This window comes from Triturus cristatus, chromosome 9 (assembly GCF_964204655.1).
Source record: "Triturus cristatus chromosome 9, aTriCri1.1, whole genome shotgun sequence".
NCBI classification, from domain to species: Eukaryota; Metazoa; Chordata; class Amphibia; order Caudata; family Salamandridae; genus Triturus; species Triturus cristatus.
In genome coordinates, this window is record NC_140592.1 from 1,053,262,864 (window position 1) to 1,053,275,363 (window position 12,500).

The following is a 12,500-nucleotide window of genomic DNA, read 5'->3' on the forward strand; positions in this document are numbered from 1 at the left end:
TGTGACACATTTTCCCAAAACTGGAGGCAACATTCTAAAAATATGAATGGAATTAGTGAATGATTTGTACTGCTTCTAAACATGCCACTTGCATTCAAATGGACACAGAACAGTGGAATAATGTCAGCATTATGCTCCCCTTTGAATTATGGCTCCAGATAGTATGGTGTTAGAATTATAGGCAAAAAGCAGAATGTGTTTTTAACCTATCTGACTCCAAAAAAGAAAAACATACCTCGAGGTCACACCTAATTTGCACCTTTTTCCTATAAGCCACAAACATCAGAATTGGTACCATAATGCGTACATATCTCAGCTACAATCTACAATTGAAATTAAGTCTTTATCTTATACGCTTCAAGAATTATAGGGCACATTCTGCTGTGTATTATATTCTATCCATTTCAATGGGGTGACCAGATGGCCGGAAATTGAAAATCGCCTCGTATGGATTCAACTTCCGTTTTGTGTACCTTCTGTGTAGACCACATGCATATAAATTGGCACACTGTAGTAGGCTATGCTGTAGAATGTGTTTCAGTTGCAAATTAAGCTATATCTAGTGTGGATCATGAATTATGACACAATATATGTGACACATTTTCCCAAAACTGGAGGCAACATTCTAAAAATATGAATGGAATTAGTGAATGATTTGTAGTGCTTCTAAACATGCCACTTGCATACAAATGAACACAGAACAGTGGACTAATGTCAGCATTATGCTCCCCTTTGAATTATGGCTCCAGATAGTATGGTTTTAGAATTATAGGCAAAAAGCAGAATGTGTTTTTAACCTATCTGATTTCAAAAAAGAAAAACATACCTCGAGGTCACACCTAATTTGCACCTTTTTCCTATAAGCCACAAACATCAGAATTGGTACCATAATGCGTACATATCTCAGCTACAATCTACAATTGAAATTAAGTCTTTATCTTATACGCTTCAAGAATTATAGGGCACATTCAGCTGTGTATTATATCCCATTCATTTCAATGGGGTGACCAGATGGCCGGAAATTGAAAATCGCCTCGTATGGATTCAACTTCCATTTTGTGTACCTTCTGTGTAGACCACATGCATATAAATTGGCACACTGTAGTAGGATATGCTGTAGAATGTGTTGCAGTTGCAAATTAAGCTATATCTAGTGTGGATCATGAATTATGACACAATATATGTGACACATTTTCCCAAAACTGGAGGCAACATTCTAAAAATATGAATGGAATTAGTGAATGATTTGTAGTGCTTCTAAACATGCCACTTGCATACAAATGGACACAGAACAGTGGACTAATGTCAGCATTATGCTCCCCTTTGAATTATGGCTCCAGATAGTATGGTTTTAGAATTATAGGCAAAAAGCAGAATGTGTTTTTAACCTATCTGATTTCAAAAAAGAAAAACATACCTCGAGGTCACACCTAATTTGCACCTTTTTCCTATAAGCCACAAACATCAGAATTGGTACCATAATGCGTACATATCTCAGCTACAATCTACAATTGAAATTAAGTCTTTATCTTATACGCTTCAAGAATTATAGGGCACATTCTGCTGTGTATTATATCCCATTCATTTCAATGGGGTGACCAGATGGCCGGAAATTGAAAATCGCCTCGTATGGATTCAACTTCCATTTTGTGTACCTTCTGTGTAGACCACATGCATATAAATTGGCACACTGTAGTAGGATATGCTGTAGAATGTGTTGCAGTTGCAAATTAAGCTATATCTAGTGTGGATCATGAATTATGACACAATATATGTGACACATTTTCCCAAAACTGGAGGCAACATTCTAAAAATATGAATGGAATTAGTGAATGATTTGTACTGCTTCTAAACATGCCACTTGCATACAAATGGACACAGAACAGTGGAATAATGTCAGCATTATGCTCCCCTTTGAATTATGGCTCCAGATAGTATGGTGTTAGAATTATAGGCAAAAAGCAGAATGTGTTTTTAACCTATCTGACTCCAAAAAAGAAAAACATACCTCGAGGTCACACCTAATTTGCACCTTTTTCCTATAAGCCACAAACATCAGAATTGGTACCATAATGCGTACATATCTCAGCTACAATCTACAATTGAAATTAAGTCTTTATCTTATACGCTTCAAGAATTATAGGGCACATTCTGCTGTGTAGTATATCCTATCCATTTCAATGGGGTGACCAGATGGCCGGAAATTGAAAATCGCCTCGTATGGATTCAACTTCCGTTTTGTGTACCTTCTGTGTAGACCACATGCATATAAATTGGCACACTGTAGTAGGCTATGCTGTAGAATGTGTTGCAGTTGCAAATTAAGCTATATCTAGTGTGGATCATGAATTATGACACAATATATGTGACACATTTTCCCAAAACTGGAGGCAACATTCTAAAAATATGAATGGAATTAGTGAATGATTTGTACTGCTTCTAAACATGCCACTTGCATACAAATGGACACAGAACAGTGGACTAATGTCAGCATTATGCTCCCCTTTGAATTATGGCTCCAGATAGTATGGTTTTAGAATTATAGGCAAAAAGCAGAATGTGTTTTTAACCTATCTGATTTCAAAAAAGAAAAACATACCTTGAGGTCACACCTAATTTGCACCTTTTTCCTATAAGCCACAAACATCAGAATTGGTACCATAATGCGTACATATCTCAGCTACAATCTACAATTGAAATTAAGTCTTTATCTTATACGCTTCAAGAATAATAGGGCACATTCTGCTGTGTATTATATCCTATTCATTTCAATGGGGTGACCAGATGGCCGGAAATTGAAAATCGCCTCGTATGGATTCAACTTCCATTTTGTGTACCTTCTGTGTAGACCACATGCATATAAATTGGCACACTGTAGTAGGATATGCTGTAGAATGTGTTGCAGTTGCAAATTAAGCTATATCTAGTGTGGATCATGAATTATGACACAATATATGTGACACATTTTCCCAAAACTGGAGGCAACATTCTAAAAATATGAATGGAATTAGTGAATGATTTGTACTGCTTCTAAACATGCCACTTGCATACAAATGGACACAGAACAGTGGAATAATGTCAGCATTATGCTCCCCTTTGAATTATGGCTCCAGATAGTATGGTGTTAGAATTATAGGCAAAAAGCAGAATGTGTTTTAACCTATCTGACTCCAAAAAAGAAAAACATACCTCGAGGTCACACCTAATTTGCACCTTTTTCCTATAAGCCACAAACATCAGAATTGGTACCATAATGCGTACATATCTCAGCTACAATCTACAATTGAAATTAAGTCTTTATCTTATAAGCTTCAAGAATTATAGGGCACATTCTGCTGTGTATTATATCCTATCCATTTCAATGGGGTGACCAGATGGCCGGAAATTGAAAATCGCCTCGTATGGATTCAACTTCCGTTTTGTGTACCTTCTGTGTAGACCACATGCATATAAATTGGCACACTGTAGTAGGCTATGCTGTAGAATGTGTTGCAGTTGCAAATTAAGCTATATCTAGTGTGGATCATGAATTATGACACAATATATGTGACACATTTTCCCAAAACTGGAGGCAACATTCTAAAAATATGAATGGAATTAGTGAATGATTTGTAGTGCTTCTAAACATGCCACTTGCATACAAATGGACACAGAACAGTGGACTAATGTCAGCATTATGCTCCCCTTTGAATTATGGCTCCAGATAGTATGGTTTTAGAATTATAGGCAAAAAGCAGAATGTGTTTTTAACCTATCTGATTTCAAAAAAGAAAAACATACCTCGAGGTCACACCTAATTTGCACCTTTTTCCTATAAGCCACAAACATCAGAATTGGTACCATAATGCGTACATATCTCAGCTACAATCTACAATTGAAATTAAGTCTTTATCTTATACGCTTCAAGAATTATAGGGCACATTCTGCTGTGTATTATATCCCATTCATTTCAATGGGGTGACCAGATGGCCGGAAATTGAAAATCGCCTCGTATGGATTCAACTTCCGTTTTGTGTACCTTCTGTGTAGACCACATGCATATAAATTGGCACACTGTAGTAGGCTATGCTGTAGAATGTGTTGCAGTTGCAAATTAAGCTATATCTAGTGTGGATCATGAATTATGACACAATATATGTGACACATTTTCCCAAAACTGGAGGCAACATTCTAAAAATATGAATGGAATTAGTGAATGATTTGTACTGCTTCTAAACATGCCACTTGCATACAAATGGGCACAGAACAGTGGACTAATGTCAGCATTATGCTCCCCTTTGAATTATGGCTCCAGATAGTATGGTTTTAGAATTATAGGCAAAAAGCAGAATGTGTTTTTAACCTATCTGATTTCAAAAAAGAAAAACATACCTCGAGGTCACACCTAATTTGCACCGTTTTCCTATAAGCCACAAACATCAGAATTGGTACCATAATGCGTACATATCTCAGCTACAATCTACAATTGAAATTAAGTCTTTATCTTATACGCTTCAAGAATAATAGGGCACATTCTGCTGTGTATTATATCCTATTCATTTCAATGGGGTGACCAGATGGCCGGAAATTGAAAATCGCCTCGTATGGATTCAACTTCCATTTTGTGTACCTTCTGTGTAGACCACATGCATATAAATTGGCACACTGTAGTAGGATATGCTGTAGAATGTGTTGCAGTTGCAAATTAAGCTATATCTAGTGTGGATCATGAATTATGACACAATATATGTGACACATTTTCCCAAAACTGGAGGCAACATTCTAAAAACATCAATGGAATCAGTGAATGATTTGTACTGCTTCTAAATATTCCACATGCATGATAATTTACACACGACAGTGGACTGATGTCAGCAGTATGCTCCCCCTTGATTTATGGCTCCAGATAGTATGTATTTAGAATTATAGGCAAAAAGCATAATGTGTTTTCAACCTACCTGAAGCCGAAAAAGAAAAAATACCTCGAGGTCACACCTAATTTGCACCTTTTTCCTATAAGCCACAAACATCAGAATTGGTACCATAATGCGTACATATCTCAGATACAATCTACAATTGAAATTAAGTCTTTATCTTATACGCTTCAAGAATTATAGGGCACATTCTGCTGTGTATTATATTCTATCCATTTCAATGGGGTGACCAGATGGCCGGAAATTGAAAATCGCCTCGTATGGATTCAACTTTTGATGTCCGCACTAGCTTTCCAGGAGTTTCCAGTAAGGGGTGACATGAGCATGGACTGTTTGTGGCATCCATGCAATACCGTTCCTTCCAATAATCGGTAAAAAAAAATAAGCTCCACTCGTGGCCTGGATCCACAGGGATGTAATGATCCGTGGGTTGCGGTGGTTGACCGACTGGGAAGACCGGATATCCCTGTACATGGACGATATACTGCTATACCTCGCATCCCCCAAAAGATCCCTTATTGCTGTATTTGACATCCTTTCCATTTTTGGTAGATACTCCGTGTTTGGCATCAACTGGCAGAAATCTCTCCTCTATGTCGTGAGTGGAAAGGCCCCCCCAATATCTCGAAATTGTCCCATACCAATAGTCTCAGACGGCTTTAAATATCTGGGTATTTTTATTTCGCTAGACAAAACTCTCTGTTTCACCCGAAATCTCGCTCCCCCGATACAACGACTAAAGCAAGATATTGTAAATTGGAAATCACTCCCCCTCTCCTTATTAGGCAAAGCGGCCCTTTTCAAAATGATGTCCCTTTCCCGCTTTCTCTATGTCCTCCAGAATTCGGCAGATCCAGTACCAAATTCTTACTTTAAACAAATAGAGGGACTTCAACGAGACCTTCTCTGGAATGGGAGACATCGTATTGCTCTGAAAAAACTCACCCTCAACTGGTTCGAAGGGGGAATTGGATTGCCTGACATTAGGAAATACTACTGGGCCTCACACTTAACAGCAATAAACCACAGCAACTATGGGCGGCCTGACGACCCCGGGTTTAGTATGGACAGACTGCTCCTTCCTAACGGTTCCTTTACCAGGGCCCTTTATTCTAAGCCCAATAGATACCCCCTCACTGGCCCCACCAAGCATTCCGTCCATATCTGGCACATGGTGACTGCCTCGCTGGGTTGGACCAACAAACTGACCCTGTCCATGCCCCCATGGGACTCCCAGAGACTCGGGGACTTGGGCAACTCGCAGGGTTTTGATAAATGGGACCTAATTGGCATTTCACACATCAGAGACTTGTGGGACAAAAATGGTGTTAAGTTTTCGACTCCCTCCAACTCCAATATACCATGGCGGAATCAGAGCGTTTTTCGCTACTTGCAAGTACACCACGCACTGCAAACTGCACTACCCCGTGACACCTCCCCACCTGACTACTCACCACTAGAGGACAGACTGCTAGATGGCTCTCTGCCCGAGAGAGCCATCTCCCTAACATATAGGAAACTCATTAATAATATGGATGACCCACTGTTGCCTCTGCGAGATAAATGGGTGAAGGACGGGATCGAGTTGAATGATGAAAATTGGCAGACTGCAGTCTCCTCCCCAAAAACTGTTGCCATCCAAGCGCGCCTCCGTCTTGTACAACTAAAAATATTACATAGAGTCTACATCATGGGGCCCCAATTGATACACATGGGTGGTCCAGCGGATGGGTTTTGCAGAAGGGGCTGAACCCAGCTAGGCACGTTTATTCACATAATATGGCACTGCGACCCAATACAGGCTTACTGGCGAGATATTCATAACATTATGAGCCAGGCACTGGAGCTTACTGTAAGGCCTGAGGCCCCCAGATGCCTCCTTAATATCGGGGAACCTACTGTCCTAAACTCACATGCTATACAATGGGTCATTCTGGGCTGCATGATTGCCAAAAGAAACATTGCCCAACTCTGGGGGGCAGCACATGGCCCAAGGGTCGTAGATTGGGAGACAGACCTCGACTGGTGTATGTTGTGGGAAAAGATAGTTTACGCAGCTAGGGGGTGTCCCCGAAAGTGGTATAGGATCTGGACTCCCTGGAATGCATACCGTGGCTATATATGTACCCCACCAGATGACCAAGAATGTGACAGTCTCCCCTCAACATAACTTCCAATTATCATCCTCCTATGTTTATATACCTTGGTATCGCTGTGTGCCCTGTCATTGAACTGATGGAACTGTACCTATGTTGAATATGCTGAATAAAAACAATTTATAGAAAATAAAAAGAAATAAGCTGTTCATTTATTTCTTTGGCAGCTCATTCATCTTTATTCCTTCTATTTCAGATATTAGCTCGCCATGAAAATCACAGACCACCTCTCCTTTTTGAAATATGCGTAATTCAACGGCCTTCCTTCTTCGTCAACAACAGAGACTCCACTCCATCGTTGATGACTCAGACATGAGTTAATTTGTTTATCACCAGTTGGAGATGTGCTTTTTGTCATCGGTTTCCAATTCTGGATTAGCTCTGCAACTTCTGGTACATCATTGCATTGCATTTTATTAAAAAACTTTAGTACACATTTTTCTCTTGGTTGCCTTTGCGGGAACTGTTCTGTGATTTAAAAAAAACAAAATAAATTGATATCAGTTTCTAAAATGTTAACTTTTCAATATATTTCAGCATATCTAAGTGTTTACTTACTCATTCTTTCCTCCTTTCTTAGAAGTTTCTGTTTCAGTCTCCACTTATCATATGCAATCCTCTTGTGAGCACCAACCAGTGCACTTTGTTCTTTTTTACCTTGTGGATTCCCATTCAGAGTCACAGGAAATTCTATTTCAAAAGGTATCAATACATGAATACTAGTGTTTTGGACCCCATAATTTATCTCAGGTGATATAGCAAGAGTGGCTAGGGCTCATTTCCAGCCTCAAGGTACATGTCTGACTCCTATTTCTGACATTTTGAGTTGTTTTGTGCCAAACTTATTTTTTCCATTATAGGCCATAGAGCTCAAAGTCACATCATATTTCTAGTTCTAGACCCAAGGACCCCATAGTATACCTCAGATGACATATCAGGAGTGTCTAAGACCCATGTCTGGCCTCCAGGGATGACTTTTTGAAGTTTTTGTGTTTAAGGGGGCAATGTCACTTCTTCCACCCAGCCCAAGGTGCTCAAAATCGGGTACGATATCAGGTTTTTCCCTTGGCTGGAAGCTGGAAATAAACTTCAGATAATACCAAAGGTACATATATCACATGAAAACATCAGATCTGAGCTTTCTAACAAGTATCAGATCTGAGCTTTCTAACAAGTATATTTAGGTCCTGGGTACTTACAAAGTGACTGTGATATCCATCCTGAGCCATTTGGAAAATTAGCAGATTTTGTCAAAAAAACATTTTTTGACAATTTTTGCTAATTTTCAGTATCAACCCTCATGACTGTTTTCAGGTCCCTGTAGCCACCAGGACCCCATAATATATCTCAGGTGATATAACAAGAGTGGCTAGGGCTCATTTCCAGCCTCCAGGTACATGTCTGACTCCTATTTGTGATATTTCAAGGTGTTTGGTGTCAAACTCATTTTTTCTATTATAGGCCATAGAGCTCAGAGTCACATTCCATTTCTAGTTCTGGACTTAAGGACCCCATAGTATACCTCAGGTGACATACCAGAAGTGTCTAAGACCCATTTCTGGCCTCCAGGGATGACTTTTTGAAATTTTTGTGTGTAAGGGCACAAGTCACTTCTTCCACACAGTCCAAGGTGCTCATAATCGGGTACGATATCAGGTTTTTCCCTTGGCTGGAAGCTGGAAATAAACTTCAGATAATACCAAAGGTACATATATCACATGAAAACATCAGATCTGAGCTTTCTAACAAGTATCAGATCTGAGCTTTCTAACAAGTATATTTAGGTCCTGGGTACTTACAAAGTGACTGTGATATCCATCCTGAGCTATTTGGAAAATTAGCAGATTTTGTCAAAAAAACATTTTTTGACAATTTTTGCTAATTTTCAGTATCAACCCTCATGACTGTTTTCAGGTCCCTGTAGCCACCAGGACCCCATAATATATCTCAGGTGATATAACAAGAGTGGCTAGGGCTCATTTCCAGCTGCAAGGTACATGTCTGACTCCTATTTGTGATATTTCAAGGTGTTTGGTGTCAAACTCATTTTTTCTATTATAGGCCATAGAGCTCAGAGTCACATTCCATTTCTAGTTCTGGACTTAAGGACCCCATAGTATACCTCAGGTGACATACCAGAAGTGTCTAAGACCCATTTCTGGCCTCCAGGGATGACTTTTTGAAATTTTTGTGTGTAAGGGCACAAGTCACTTCTTCCACACAGTCCAAGGTGCTCATAATCGGGTACGATATCAGGTTTTTCCCTTGGCTGGAAGCTGGAAATAAACTTCAGATAATACCAAAGGTACATATATCACATGAAAACATCAGATCTAAGCTTTCTAACAAGTATATTTAGGTCCTGGGTACTTACAAAGTGACTGTGATATCCATCCTGAGATATTTGGAAAATTAGCAGATTTTGTCAAAAAAACATTTTTTGACAATTTTTGCTAATTTTCAGTATCAACCCTCATGACTGTTTTCAGGTCCCTGTAGCCACCAGGACCCCATAATATATCTCAGGTGATATAACAAGAGTGGCTAGGGCTCATTTCCAGCTGCAAGGTACATGTCTGACTCCTATTTGTGATATTTCAAGGTGTTTGGTGTCAATCTCATTTTTTCCATTATAGGCCATAGAGCTCAGAGTCACATTCCATTTCTAGTTCTGGACTCAAGGACCCCATAGTATACCTCAGATGACATACCAGAAGTGTCTAAGACCCATTTCTGGCCTCCAGGGATTACTTTTTGAAATTTTTGTGTGTAAGGGGGCAAAGTCACTTCTTCCACCCAGTCCAAGGTGCTCATAATTGGGTACGATATCAGGTTTTTCCCTTGGCTGGAAGCTGGAAATAAACTTCAGATAATACCAAAGGTACATATATCACATGAAAACATCAGATCTAAGCTTTCTAACAAGTATATTTAGGTCCTGGGTACTTACAAAGTGACTGTGATATCCATCCTGAGCTATTTGGAAAATTAGCAGATTTTGTCAAAAAAACAGTTTTTGACAATTTTTGCTAATTTTCAGTATCAACCCTCATGACTGTTTTCAGGTCCCTGTAGCCACCAGGACCCCATAATATATCTCAGGTGATATAACAAGAGTGGCTAGGGCTCATTTCCAGCTGCAAGGTACATGTCTGACTCCTATTTGTGATATTTCAAGGTGTTTGGTGTCAATCTCATTTTTTCCATTATAGGCCATAGAGCTCAGAGTCACATTCCATTTCTAGTTCTGGACTCAAGGACCCCATAGTATACCTCAGATGGCATACCAGAAGTGTCTAAGACCCATTTCGGCCTCCAGGGATGACTTTTTGAAATTTTTGTGTGTAAGGGGGCAAAGTCACTTCTTCCACCCAGTCCAAGGTGCTCATAATCGGGTACGATATTAGGTTTTTCCCTTGGCTGGAAGCTGGAAATAAACTTCAGATAATACCAAAGGTACATATATCACATGAAAACATCAGATCTAAGCTTTCTAACAAGTATATTTAGGTCCTGGGTACTTACAAAGTGACTGTGATATCCATCCTGAGCTATTTGGAAAATTAGCAGATTTTGTCAAAAAAACATTTTTTGACAATTTTTGCTAATTTTCAGTATCAACCCTCATGACTGTTTTCAGGTCCCTGTAGCCACCAGGACCCCATAATATATCTCAGGTGATATAACAAGAGTGGCTAGGGCTCATTTCCAGCCTCTAGGTACATGTCTGATTCCTATTTGTGATATTTCAAGGTGTTTGGTGTCAAACTCATTTTTTCCATTATAGGCCATAGAGCTCAGAGTCACATTCCATTTCTAGTTCTGGACTCAAGGACCCCATAGTATACCTCAGATGGCATACCAGAAATGTCTAAGACCCATTTCTGGCCTCCAGGGATTACTTTTTGAAATTTTTGTGTGTAAGGGGGCAAAGTCACTTCTTCCACCCAGTCCAAGGTGCTCATAATTGGGTACGATATCAGGTTTTTCCCTTGGCTGGAAGCTGGAAATAAACTTCAGATAATACCAAAGGTACATATATCACATGAAAACATCAGATCTAAGCTTTCTAACAAGTATATTTAGGTCCTGGGTACTTACAAAGTGACTGTGATATCCATCCTGAGCTATTTGGAAAATTAGCAGATTTTGTCAAAAAAACATTTTTTGACAATTTTTGCTAATTTTCAGTATCAACCCTGATGACTGTTTTCAGGTCCCTGTAGCCACCAGGACCCCATAATATATCTCAGGTGATATAACAAGAGTGGCTAGGGCTCATTTCCAGCTGCAAGGTACATGTCTGACTCCTATTTGTGATATTTCAAGGTGTTTGGTGTCAATCTCATTTTTTCCATTATAGGCCATAGAGCTCAGAGTCACATTCCATTTCTAGTTCTGGACTCAAGGACCCCATAGTATACCTCAGATGGCATACCAGAAGTGTCTAAGACCCATTTCTGGCCTCCAGGGATGACTTTTTGAAATTTTTGTGTGTAAGAGGGCAAAGTCACTTCTTCCACCCAGTCCAAGGTGCTCATAATCGGGTACGATATTAGGTTTTTCCCTTGGCTGGAAGCTGGAAATAAACTTCAGATAATACCAAAGGTACATATATCACATGAAAACATCAGATCTAAGCTTTCTAACAAGTATATTTAGGTCCTGGGTACTTACAAAGTGACTGTGATATCCATCCTGAGCTATTTGGAAAATTAGCAGATTTTGTCAAAAAAACATTTTTTGACAATTTTTGCTAATTTTCAGTATCAACCCTCATGACTGTTTTCAGGTCCCTGTAGCCACCAGGACCCCATAATATATCTCAGGTGATATAACAAGAGTGGCTAGGGCTCATTTCCAGCCTCCAGGTACATGTCTGATTCCTATTTGTGATATTTCAAGGTGTTTGGTGTCAAACTCATTTTTTCCATTATAGGCCATAGAGCTCAGAGTCACATTCCATTTCTAGTTCTGGACTCAAGGACCCCATAGTATACCTCAGATGACATACCAGAAATGTCTAAGACCCATTTCTGGCCTCCAGGGATTACTTTTTGAAATTTTTGTGTGTAAGGGGGCAAAGTCACTTCTTCCACCCAGTCCAAGGTGCTCATAATCGGGTACGATATCAGGTTTTTCCCTTGGCTGGAAGCTGGAAATAAACTTCAGATAATACCAAAGGTACATATATCACATGAAAACATCAGATCTAAGCTTTATAACAAGTATATTTAGGTCCTGGGTACTTACAAAGTGACTGTGATATCCATCCTGAGCTATTTGGAAAATTAGCAGATTTTGTCAAAAAAACATTTTTTGACAATTTTTGCTAATTTTCAGTATCAACCCTGATGACTGTTTTCAGGTCCCTGTAGCCACCAGGACCCCATAATATATCTCAGGTGATATAACAACAGTGGCTAGGGCT